The sequence below is a fragment of the Chrysochloris asiatica genome, unplaced genomic scaffold (assembly GCF_000296735.1).
Source record: "Chrysochloris asiatica unplaced genomic scaffold, ChrAsi1.0 scaffold00020, whole genome shotgun sequence".
Taxonomy (NCBI): Eukaryota; Metazoa; Chordata; class Mammalia; order Afrosoricida; family Chrysochloridae; genus Chrysochloris; species Chrysochloris asiatica.
Genome location: NW_006408538.1, coordinates 3,059,726 through 3,072,291, shown reverse-complemented (window position 1 = coordinate 3,072,291; position 12,566 = coordinate 3,059,726).

The window sequence follows — 12,566 nt, the reverse complement described above, 5'->3', positions numbered from 1 at the left end:
TTTTTCTTCATATAACCCAGCTTCTCGGATTATTTGCTCAGAATACAGGTTGAATATGTATGGTGAAAGAATACAGCCCTATTACACACCTTTCTTAATTTTAAACCATTGCACCTAGTAGGCGCTCAAATAATAGTAAAATGAATCCAATGTATTCAGTTTTGAGAAAGGGTAGTTCTTTGGTCCATGACATATAGTTATATATTTGTTTAAAGGAGCTCTGGTAGCATAATGGTCATGAATCAGGCTGCTAACCTCAAGGTAAGCAGTTGTAACTACCAGTTGTTTCACCAGAGAAAGATAAGGCTTTCTGCTCCTGTAAAGATTTAAAGCCTCGGAAACCCTATGCAGGGTCGCTATGAGTCAGAACCGACTCCACGGCACATAACCACCATCCCCATATTTGTTTAAATAGTGTGTTAGATACACATTTTTAGTATTAGCATTGTTGTTGTTCTTGTTTATAAGTGCTATCAAGTCTGTTCCAACTCACACCAACCCTGTATACGGTTTCCGAGGACCGGCTGGTGAGTTTGAACTGCAGACCTTGCAGTCCAGTGCTTATCCTTAGTATTAGAGTGTAGTTATTCTCACAATGTCAGTTTCATTAGATGAGAAATTCCTCAGTGCCAGTCATTCATTGATTTCTTTTTAGAATTCCACAGATTCTGGTATGTCAACACAGGTTCCTAACCAACTGTCTGAATTCATTCCCATCATTAATGACATTGTTAGATGACACAGCACCAGAAGGATCCCAGTGCCTCCTGACAGTTCAGCTAGTGATTAACTTGGTGACTTAAGGCAAGTTATTTGAACCTAAATTTTTATTCATGTTTAAAAAATCATTCCAATATATATTTAATACATGTAAGATTGCTATCATTATTAATAATGAATAAAGGCATACATGAAAACTGAATTATCTAGACATTCAGATCAATTTTATTTGATTTAAATTTATTCCGTTTGGAAGAAAACTAGGCCACACAAGAACTATATGAAAGAAAATACAATAATATTAATCTTTTGGACAACAGTAATTCAAGCTAAGATGCCTAATATCAGCAGTGCCTCATTTTTCTACTAAAACTTGCAGGCCTAAGATAATCGTTTTTTAGGAGAGCTTACCTCTGGGTTTTTGTTTCCTTTTGCTTTAAATTGCATTCTTGGATCTATTTTAATCAAGAGTTCCTTTTTGTTTATACACTGCCTTGTGCTAGAAAGGACACAAGGTAGTTAAAATATTTAGTCTTTCATTACATACATTCTGATTTGTAAAAATTAGGTATACAATGGCAAACTCATGAATAGGCTAATAAAAATGTGGCTATGTAATTGTGGCTTTCTCTGTAAAATTATATCTCTGACTAGGAATATATGAAAGCTAAACTGCACTGTAACTCATTTTATTCTACCACCTGGTGGATTTTAGCAGTTATTCCAGGAGCAATAAAATTGTAAGCCTGATAATATATGCCTGTGAATATTTTTTCCTGATTTTTTCCCCCCAATGTCACTTAAAATTTGCACATAGTAATACTTAGCTTCCTATATACTTCCACGTTCCAGAACGTAAGCTCGTAGGGGCAACTTCACATCCATTACTGGTATATGTTTATTAAAAGAAAATAACAGAATTCACCAAATATTACTAAAGAGAGATTTCATAATCATAGAGAACACAGGCTGGATACACATTTCAAAATATGAAAGGCTTTCTTAAAGCCTGAAAAGAAATGAACTAAGGAACAGTATTGTAGTGAGCCAATATTGAAACCTGCATCGAGTCAATGATCAGTAATAACAATCTTGTCTACAATTAAAATCTGGCTTTTTCATGGAATTTTTGCATTCCTAAAATTCTGTTTTTAAAAATTGCATTAAAATATTGCTTATCTTGAGTAGTGGTATTTTTGTCACCCCCTTAAGTTTTGTGCCCAAGGAGAGTGTCTCACTCATCTTATTTTAGTCTTGGCTCTTTTTAGGAGCCAGTGTGAAAAAAGATAGTTAGAAAATAGAACAAATAGATGAAACATGGATAAGTAGAACCAAGGACCTGCTCTTTAAAATACTGAATACAATAGGCAGATCTTTGACAAATGTAGTTGAAGAACAAAGAGAGCAGGCAATTATGGGCCACATTAAAAGTCTATTTGAGAATGCAGAGGAAATTAGTGATTTCTTATGAAAACATGAGTTATCAAAATTGATTAAGGTTAAAGGAGAAAAAGGAACAAACAATAAACTACACAGGAAGTCTACTTTTTCAAAGCCACCCTGCCCTGAGCACCCAACTCATGTGTCAGTTCGCTGTACTGTGGTAGCTTGCATGTTGCTGTGATTCTACAAGATAGGCTGCCAGTGATTTAAATACCAGACTAAGAATAGAGTTGTTGTTGTTGTTGTTAGGTGCCACTGAGTCGGTACCGACTCATACCGACTTTATGCACAGCAGAACAAAACACTGCCTGATCCTGGGCCAACCTCACTATAGTTGCCACGCTTGAGTCCATCGATGCTGCCACTTGGCCAATCCATTTCTTTTTCTCTGACCTTCCACCTTACCAAATATGATATCCTTCTCCAGTGACTGGTCCCTCCTGACAATATGTCCGAAGTATAAGAGACGAAGTTTGGCCATCTTGGCCTCCAAGGAGCACTCTGGCTGCACTTCTTCCAAAATGGATCTATTGGTTCTTGTGGCAGCCTATGGCACTTTCAATATTCTCCTTCAATATCATAACTCAAAAGCATCAATTCTTCTATGGTCTTCCTTATTCACTGTCCAGCTTTCGCATGCATATGAGGTTATTAAAAATACCATGGCTTGGGTCAGGTGTACCTTAGTCCTCAAGCTGACATCTTTGCTCTGCAACACTTTAAAAATGTATTGTGCAGCAGATTTGCCTAATGCAATACGTCATTGGATTTCTTGACTGCTGCTTCCATAAGTGTTGATAATTGATCCAAGAAGAATGAAGTCCTTGACAACTTCATTCTTTTCTTCATTGATAGGAACGTGCCGATCCACTTCTGCAGTATTATCCCCTGAACATCTTATGAATAGAAGCAAAATGCTGTCAGATATAGTACTGGAAGATGAGCACCTCAGATTGGAAGGCACTCAAAATACGACTAAGAACGTCCTCCTCAGAGTAGAAGCAATTTTAATTAATTGGATGGAACAAAACATTTGGGACCTACATTTGATGATGAGGTACGACTTAAACGAAAAAGAAAAAGCTGCAAAAATATCCCCTGATGATTGAAACATGGAATGTAGTAAGTCTGAATCTGGGAAAAATGGAAAGTCAGTAAAAATGAAACAACCCATTACATTCTATATCTTAGGCATTAGTGAAATGAAACGGTATAGATCATTTTGAATTGGAAAATCACATGGGTTACTATGCTGGAAATGAAAAATTTGATCTATCTTGAAGTACATTGCTATCTGTGATAGGATCATAAATATACACATACAAGGAAGACCAGTTAATACAACTATTATTCAAATTTATAAACAAAGCACAAAAGCCAATAATGAAGAAATCACACAATTCTACCAATTTCTTCAGTCTGAAATTGAGAAACATGCAATCAAGATGTACTGAAAAATTACTGGTAAATGGAATGCAAAGGTGGGAAACAAAGACTAAGGATCAGTAGTTGAAAAGTATGGTGATGGAAACAATACTGGAGATCACATGATAGATTTTTTTTCAAGACCAATGGCTTCTTCATTGCAAATACCTTTTTTAAACAATATAAAAGATGACTACACACATGGACCCCACCAGACTGAATACACAGAAATCAAATGGACTACATGAGTGTTAAGTGACAATGGAAAAGTTCCATATCATCAGCCAAAACAAGACCAGGGACGGATTGTAGAAGAGATGCTCAATTGCCAATTTGCAAATTCATGCTGAAGATGATGAAAATTAAAAGAAGCCAACAAGAGCTGAAATAAGACCTTGAATATATCCCACCTGAATTTAGAGATCATCTGAAGAACAAATTTGATTCATTATACACTAAAGATAGAAGATCAGAAGAGTTGTGGAATGACATCAAGAGCATCCTACAGTGAGAAAGCTAAAGGGCATTAACATGACAAGAAAGAAGGAAAAGACTAAAGTGGATTTCAAAAGAGATTCTGAAACTTGCTCTCCAGCAAAGACATGCTAAAGAATATGGAAGCAATGAAGAGGCAAAATAATTGAATAGAAAAATTTAAATGGCCGTTCAAGAAGACAAAGTCAAATATTATAGCAAAATGTGCAAAGATCTGGAGTTAGAAAACCAAAAGGGAAGAACACGCTCAGCATTTCTCAAACTGAGGAAACTGAAGAAAAAATTCAAGCCTCAACTTGAAATACTGAAGGATTCTATGGGCAAAATATTGAATGATTACAGAAAGCATCAAAATAACGTAGAAGGAATACACAGTCACTGCACAAAAAGAAATGGTTGATGTTCAACCATTTCAAGAAATAGCATATGATCAGAGCCAATGATCCTAAATGAAGAAGTCCAAGGTGCATTGAAGGCATTGGCAAAGAACAAGGCACTGGGAGTTGATGGAATACTAATTGAAATCATTCAATAATAACAAACTGATGAAGCACTTTGGAGGTACTAAACTTCCAAATATGCCAACAAATTTGGAAAACAACTACCTGGCCAACTGATTGAAAGAGATCCATATCTGTGCCCATTCCAAAGAGAGGTAATCCACCATAATGTGGAAATCATTGGACAATATCACATGCAAGTAAAATTTTGCTAAAGATAATTCAAAAATGGCTGTAACCATACACTGACAAAGAACTTCCAGAAGTTCAAGCTGGATTGAAAAGAGGATTCAGAATGAGCAATATCATTGCTGACGTCAGATGGATTTTGGCTGAAAGCAGAGAATACCAGAAGTATGTTTACCTGTGCTTTACTGACTATGCAAACGCTCATGATTGTGTGGATCATGACAACATTGGACAACATGGACAACATTGTGGCGAATAGATATTCCAGAACACTTAATTGTGCTCATGAGGAATCTGTGCATAGACCAAGGGGCAGATGCTCCAAGAAAATAAGGGGACACTAAATGTTTAAATTTAGGTAAAGTGTGCACCAGGGTTGTATTGTTTCACCATACTTATTCAATCCGTATGCTGAGCAAATAATCTGAGAAACTTGATTATATGAAGAAAAATGTGGCATCTGGATTGGAGGAAGACTCATTAACAACCTGAAATATGCAAATGTTACAACTCTGCTTGCTGAAAGCAAAGAGGACTTAAAATACTTATTTGAAGATCAAAGACCACAGCCTTTAGTTTGGGTTGCACCTCAATGTAAAGAAAACAAAATCTTTGCAACTGGGCCAATAAACAACATCCATATAAATGAAGATAAGTTTGAAGTTGCCAAAGATTTCATTTTGCTTGGATCCACTATCAATACTCATGGAAGCAGCTGTCAAGAAATCAAATGACATATTGCATTAGGCAAATTTGCTATACAAGACCTCTTAAAAGTATTCAAGAGCAAAGATTTCAGTTTGAGTACTAAGATATGCCTGACCCAAGCCATGGTATTTTCAATGACCTCATATGCATGGGAAAGTTGGACAGTGAATAAAAAAGACTGCAGAAGAATTGATAAATCTGAGTTATGGTGTCAGAGGAGAATATTGAAACTACCACGGACTGCCAGAAGAACCAACAAATCTGTGTCGGAAGAAGTACAGCCAGAGTGCTCCTTCTAAGCCACTGTGGCCTGACTTCATCTCTCATCCTCTGGGCATATTATCAGGAGGGACTAGACATGTTCAGTAAAGTAGAGGGTCTGAGAAAAGGAGGAAGACCCCCCAAAGAGACAGACTGGCACAGTGGCAGCAGCAACAGGCTCAAATGTAGCAACTATTGTGAGGTTGGTGCAGGAGTGGTCAGTGTTCTGTTGTGCACAGGGCTGCTATGTGTCTTTACCAACCGTATGGAACCTAAAAAAAACAACAACAACAAATAAATTCAACAGCCAACCTGAAGTGCTTGCTCTGTGGAGAGAAAAGTGAAAGCACTCCCTTTGCAAACAGGAACTAGACAAGGTTGCCCTTTATCACCACTCCTATTCAATTTGTGTTTGAAGTCTTAACCAAAGCTATAGGTTGTTGTTGTTAAATGTCGTCAAATTGGTTTCAATCCATAGTGCTATATATGCAATCCTGGAACAGTAGTGTTCTGCAGGTAGATACGTAGACAGATGGATACATAGGCTGAACAGGTATGGGAAGGACAGAGGGCGTATATCCACAGATACAGAAAGGTTTGAAAGAGGGTATTTGTACATGGGTGTTTTGCTTTGCTGCAAACACACCTATTGACTTGATGGAGCATATTGTTGTTGTTTAATGCTGTCGAGTCATAGCAACCCTGTATAAGGTTTTTGAGGAGTGACTGGTGGGTTTGAACTGCCAACCTTGCAGTTCAAACTGACTTTGCGGTTCCGTGCATTATTCTGCAGTGTCACACCAGGACTCATACAGGGGAAAAAATGATGAACCCTTCTTAGATCAAACATCTGAAGGCAATGGGTTCCTGGGATGGAGTCTCAGCACCATAATCTCAGGGGACACTATGGTCAACTGGCCTAACTTAGTCCACAAAAACAATGTTCTACCTCCTACTTGGTTAGTAGCGACTGGAATCTCAAAAGCTCATGAGTAGCCATGTAAGGTGCAACTAGTGGTTCTCTCTATGTGTAGAAGCAAAAAGAGTTATGAAAACTGAAGATGCTTGGACTCAACTAGTCCAATGGACTCATGGGGCAGGTGAATATCAGTCACCATGACTCTGAGACCAGAAGAACTAGATGATGCCTGGTTACAACTACCAACGGCTTTTAAAGGGACCACATTAGAAAGTCCAGGATGGAGTGAGAGAAAATGTGGACCAAAACTCAAAATTATAAAAAAGACTGAGTTTATAGTCAGGAAAAGACTAGAGGAATCTGAAACCACGACCCTTGACCACATTTCAGGCCTGGAATAGAACTCACTCTAGAGGCTTAGTTTTCAATCAAGCAGTAGGTAGGTATATGGGGGTACTGCAGCACTGGTAAGGTATGTTCACCATGGAATGGCCAGTCATGCAAGATGAAAAGGGCAACATTTACCTAAGGACCAAGCTGAGAAGGGATAAGAAGAAGGGTGGCATGGAATGAAGTGTCCCACAGGGAGGAAGTGGGATAACTTGTCAGATGGAGGGGCTTGCAATCTTTGAGATGAAATAAAGTGTATAATTTGCTAAATGTAAAACTGATGATCTTGTCTATAAACCTTCACTTAATTCACAATAAAAAGTTTAAAAACTATATACTTCTCAAATAGAATTTTTTTTTAATATTAAGAAAGTTTATGGACAAACTATTGAGAGAGGACTGATCAGTGAATTCTAAGTACACACATATCAATTGCTATTTACCATCTATGGTGTTGTTGATAAGTGCCGTTGAGTTGGGCCCCACTCATAGTGACCGTGTACAGGTTTCCAAGGAGTGGCATGTGAGTTTGAACGGCTGACGTTGTAGTTCAACCGACCTTACAGTCCAGTGCTTATCCAACGGCTCCACACATAAAGGTACATCATCAAATTTTTGTCATTGTTTTCTATTATCTTGAATTAATATAGACATCTACCAAAAGTTTAGTCTTAACTTTTCAAATGAAGCATTTATCTTAATGTTACTAAATAAATTGGAATGTTGGATTCAGAAAGTTGTCAAATGGTTTATGCAATGTCACAGAACAAATATTTCCCCTGAATTTTGATCTCATGTCTGCTTGTTCGTAGTTATTTCACAAAGCATATTTTAGTTTATAATAAATGCTTTTCCTGGTATACTTTATGCTACCATGATCTTAACGAGTTATTTGACTATAATTCACTGAGTGATTGGGATAATTGCTGGGGTTTTTTGGCCATAAACAACAAAAGGGAAACCTCAGAAGGTTGTGCTTTATTTTCGATATACTCGACCAGAAAGTACATATTGTACGAATGACTGTCTCAGCTGACCAGATGGTCTGCTGGCTAAGTCAATTTGGATGTAAAGGACTAGGTCTTGGGGGATAATCTCTGCAAAATAACTGATGTGAAAAGAACCATTCAGTATCTTACTGAAAATCTGTGACCTTGGGCACAGCGACTCCAAGGAAGAGAAGTACTTTGCTGCTTTCTATCCAATCCCTGAAACCCATGTTGTTGTTGTTATTGTTAAGTGCCATGGAGTTGGCTCAGGATGGGTTGGTGGGTTTAAACCACCAATCAAGTGGTCAGCAGTCCAGTGTTTATCCTATAGCACCACACCAAGACTCTTAGCTAGCACATATGGGTGGCAAACACAAATTGTCATTCTAATGAATGATGCAGCTCTATGGAGCAACTGTCTTCTCTGTGAACTACAGGAATCTTGCTTTCATTAGAATTGGAAATTGAGTTTCCACACTACAGTGTTTTATCATGTTATTCTTAGTAAATGAGCATAGTTAAGTGGATCCAGGGAGGGTGGTGGCTCCGTACAACAAGCACTGGTCTTCGTCAGTGAGGCTTTCTGCTCTCAGAGATCTACCACCTTGGAAACCCTATACAGGGGTAGCTATGAGTTGGAACCAACTCAAGGGCACTTAACAAATGAGCTCAGGTTATAACTTGACTTCTTCAGTATGTTACTAACTAGATGATTGAGAATATCCTGAACAGAATGCCAAGAGAAACATCTGCTCTTGAAAGAAGTCAATAAATGTGCAAAGTGACAAGGCTAAGGTGGCAATCACCTAAGGTCTATAACTAGTTAATTCGTCTGACTCATCCATTACAAGAAGTGACTTTTTCCCCTTAGTGCATGGCACTTCTTTGCCTCCTCTATTTAAAAAATTGGGGGTATTTTCTTAATTTTTAATAAGTATCAATTCATAAAAGACCCCAAACTATCAGTATATTTTTTAAAAGGCATTATCTATATGGGTAAAGATGTGTATCTCTTCACTGACACTTGTACATTCATAGCAAATTTTGTATATGTTTAAATAACACAACTTAATTGGGAAATTTCCTTTGTCACTTTTGAAATTAGATTACTTACTTCACAGATCACAAGGGAGTAAACTGGCTTGGTAACCATTTTATCACACTAAAATGTGTTTTTAATGTATGCTAATTTCAGAGGCTCTTATGAGAGTCAGCCTGTTTCATTACTGTTAGGTACTGTAAAGTCCATTTCCACATGAGGAACGTAGAACTTATCAACCACATGAGGTACGTAGAACTTCCTCATAGTGTTTTTTGGTTGTAATGTGATAAGCACTGGACTGCGAACCACAAGGTCCACAATTTGCGTTCACCAGACGATCTGAGGAAGAAAGATGAGGTCTTCTGTTCCTGCAAAGATTTAAAGCCTCAAACCCTATACAGGGTTACTGTGAGTCAGGACTGACTTGACAGCACTTAACAATTTTTACAAAAAAAGAACCAAGTCTTTCTCCCTAAGAGCAAATGGGTGGGTTTCAACTATCACCCTTTCAGTTTGCAGTGAAGTGCTTGATGGTTGTGTCACCAACAGGGTGTCCTGGTGTGGCCCTGTAGGATAAAGCACTGGACTGCAAAGTCAGTTTGAACCAGAAGGTTGGGGGTTCAAACTCACCAGTGTCTCCTTGGACACCTTAGCATACTTTAGTGGTCTACATACAGTATTGGTAAGAATGTGGATAGGAAACATCTTGTGTGTCTCTAAACAAGGCACCAAATTATAGACTCTGTGTGTCCTCATTTATAGCTAATACTCATCTGCACAAAGAATGTTTAGACTAACATTGTTGAGATTATAAAGGGAATTGAACACAGGAGTGCTAATCATAACATTATTATTCACTTTTAGGACCTTTACAAAAAACTGAAAGGAAAAAACCTCATAGGAACTAAAAGATTCCGTGTGGGAAGATTTAAGCAATCTTTTGTTAATCTCTGGCATAACAGTATGCTCTTAATTAAAATACCACAATACAAAGTTGATACGAACTTGTACTTAAATTAACCTAAAACACCTTATTATTGAGAGTTGGTGTTGGGAGGGGCTTAATGTTACAATCATTTACTTTATGCACAAGGTCACTGAGACCAAACATGTTACATGACTATCCTAAAAAACGAGGTAAGGTAAACATTTGAACCACAGCAGAAATGTTTCAAGCTGCCCGTCTTTTCTTGTAGTTCCCATCATATACTAATTTTTAAAAAGAGAAATGACAAAATAATAGCCTTCAACTATTAATCAACATATTATAACAGACTATTAATCCAAGACACCTTTTGAGCGATCATCGCCCAAAAAAACCCCCAATAATTTCTAAAAGGCACTGCCTGTTTTAAGTTTTAAGATTATTTTCTCTTTAAGGGCAACAAATCCCGGGTGAACTATGCGGTTGTAAGGTTTTTTGCGGCATAGAATCATCAAATGGATCAATATCTATTCGCAGGACAGGGCACCTCCGCCACTCGCCCAACAGACCGCTTTCTGGAGCGGCGCACCTGGCAGGGGCCGGGCCTAGGGCACCTCCACGAGGCTAGGCCTCGTCTCTGGCCTCAGGGGTTGGAGTTCCGAGGTCTCAGGACGGGAAGAAGGGGCGTACCTCCGTTTCTGATGTGGTTTCCATGGAGGTTACCACTGTGGGGGTCATCCCCAAGGGGGTCGTCGCTCCGGGAGTCGTCGCTCCGGGAGCCGTTCCCACAGACGTCGCCATGATCCTGCCCTAGCCAAGCGGCCCCTCGTCGCCATGACAACGAGGGGGTGGGGCTGCGCTTCAGGCCCAAAGGAAAGAATCTCCCAGGCTCCAGAGCCTCGCTCTTCTGGGGAAATAGCTCTGCCCTGAAGGCTCAGAGCAGTGCTTTGAATCATTTGGTAGAGACAGACTAGTTCCTCTGAGTCTGAGCGAAAGAAAAAAAAACAAACAAGATAAGCAAGCAATAGAAATGAAGTGTATGTGTGCAGATGCCTCATAAGGGCACATAGCAAGTTTTCAATAAATATTAAAATGAGATCTATTATTGGAACTTTGAACATTGAGTTATATTTGATAATGAGGAATTATTGAAAAACTTAAAGGTATTATGATTATATTGGAGTCCTAGTGTGGCGCTGTGAGTTAATGCGCTGGACAGTGAAGTCGTTTGAACTTCAAGGACGGCGGTTCAAGCTCACCAGTCCCTCCTCAGAAACCCCATACAAGTTTACTATGGGTTGGAACCAAATCGACGGCACTCAGCAACAACAACAACAATGATTATATTGTGGTCATGTTACGGCAAAAAAAAGTATCCTTATCTTTTAGGAGTACGTCCAAAGCCAAAAACCAGACCCGTGGATTCTGACTCAGTGATTCAAAGGCACAGAGCAACTGCCCCATAGGGTTTCCAAGTCTTTTTCTATGCAAACTGCCACATCTTTCTTCCTCCCTTAGATTTTGGTCCCCCAACTAGATGGGGTCAGTTCTAACAATAACATGAGCTTTACTTCTGGGATGGGGGAAGCACATTGTAAGAATGCCAATTTAACTGCATTTAACATTACAATTTATTAGAGAAGTGAGTTAAGAAGGCAATTAAATTTTATGGGGCACAAAATTTTTACGCAGTGAAGAATTGTGTTGAAAACCTATTAACCTGGAGATTACTTTTCATGTTCACAAACTAAGTTGATGTGAGTTTCCCATTTGTTTTGTAAGGAGAAAGAGGAGTCTCGGCAACCCTGCATTTTTTACATGGAAAAGTCAAGTGAGTCCTTCTACTTGAGTTACTTTTGAAGATAAAGAGTTTTCACCAAAGCCTGCAAAATTTCACTTGCTATCTTGGTTTATTGTTTTAGGACTGTAGGACTGGAAGGGAGAGAAAACATATAGGTCTTGTAGTTTACACTATCTTGTAAAAAAAAAAAGAATGAACAAAAATTGACTTTTATTCTGTCACAGTGAAATTTTGGGTAGCTTGATTCTTTCTATTAGTGGATTAATTGAATGCGTTCCTATTTTAATGAAAGTTTGCCAAGCTATACACCATATCGCAAATGAAATCAGGTTTTCTTGAAGAGAGGCATTTTCATAAATTTACCAATACAAGTATTGTGCAAAGTATATGTAAAATCATTGTTGTTGTTAAGCGCCATCAAGTGAGATCCCTCTCATACAGACCCTATATAGGATTCCAAGGCTAAAGCATACCAAGTCTGCATGCCCGAGAAATGTTTAGAAAGGAGCTGGGTTGTTTTTAGGGTTGGCACAATTTTATGATGGATATTTATGGGCTAGTAGTCCTGGTGTGGCGCTGTGGTTAATGCACCAGACTGCAAAGCCGTTTGAACTGCAAGGTCGGTGGTTTAAGCTCTCCAGCTGCTCCTCCGAAACCCTAAACAGGGTCGCTTTGGGTCGGAACCGACTCGACGGCACTTCACAACAACTACATGGCAAAATAGGATGATGAATAGTAATGCTGGGATTTTAGTTGTCG